Source organism: Limulus polyphemus, unplaced genomic scaffold (assembly GCF_000517525.1).
Source record: "Limulus polyphemus unplaced genomic scaffold, Limulus_polyphemus-2.1.2 Scaffold194, whole genome shotgun sequence".
Taxonomy (NCBI): domain Eukaryota; kingdom Metazoa; phylum Arthropoda; class Merostomata; order Xiphosura; family Limulidae; genus Limulus; species Limulus polyphemus.
This window is the reverse complement of record NW_013665804.1, coordinates 567242-568373: the sequence shown is the minus strand read 5'-3', so window position 1 is coordinate 568373 and position 1132 is coordinate 567242.

Below are 1132 nucleotides of genomic sequence, written 5' to 3'. Positions count from 1 at the left end.
ATATATATATATATGTGTGTGTGTGTGTGTGTGTGTGAATAGATGGGGTATGATGCTTTTTGTTGTGTATATACAATGAAGAACAACTGGCTTTGTTCTTGTTATGTCTAATGACTGAGTTAAGAAATAAAATTAATCATAGTTTGATTGTTTCATGATTTTTTTGTCTATGCCATGAAACACTAACTTTAGAAGTACAGAAGTTTGTACTGATTTAAGAATGCACATTTATACAGGGTCTTATTGAAAGGATGATTGGTTGCAATAGAAATAATTATCAATAGATGGCACTGTGACAAATGTTGGATATTTGGGAATTAGACAGCTGTCCAAATCAGGTCTGTTTTATACTTTTTGACCGCCCATGTACAGAAGTGGGTTTGCTGCCCCCACTCCCTCAAACACACATCTCTATATAAGGTTATGAGTTGAATTTGTATGTGAATTTCCAATTTATATATATATAAATTATTATTGTGTGTATTCTTTGTTGAGAAAACATTGTATTAATCTAATAGTAAACACTGTTTAGCAAAAAAGATCATTGAATACTGTAGCTTTTTACCAGGAAGATGGGTGTTAGACTTATTTATGAGGGAAGATGGAAACACTATCTAGCAGCTCATTCAGATTACTGTTTACGTTATATTCTTATTGGAAAGATGGGTACTAGTGGCACATAAACACTAGCAGCTCAGAGCACTGTTTACTAACAAGGTGCTTTACAAAACATGAAAACAATTAAAAAGGAACATCAATTACACCAAAAATACATATTTTTAACGGTGGCTAACAAATATCTAGTTTATGTTTAACCAAAACACACTATTCCATAGAGCTGTATTACATAAAGATAGAATAGGAAATATTTCAAAATGAAATGTTGAGCTTTATGGAAGAACGTAAATGAAATATCACGCACATAATAAATGCACTTGAAAAGATGATTAGCAATCAACAGGATTATTGTATACTACACTGAAAAACACAACTAATATTTTGCAAAAGAATACCTAGTGCATATACAGCTGTGAGTGTAAGAAACTAATCTGTTTTATGCAGAAGTTTTATAATAACACAAATATTAAGATTCAAAAGTTTGAAAAATATTTATCCGAGTCAGTATTTGATG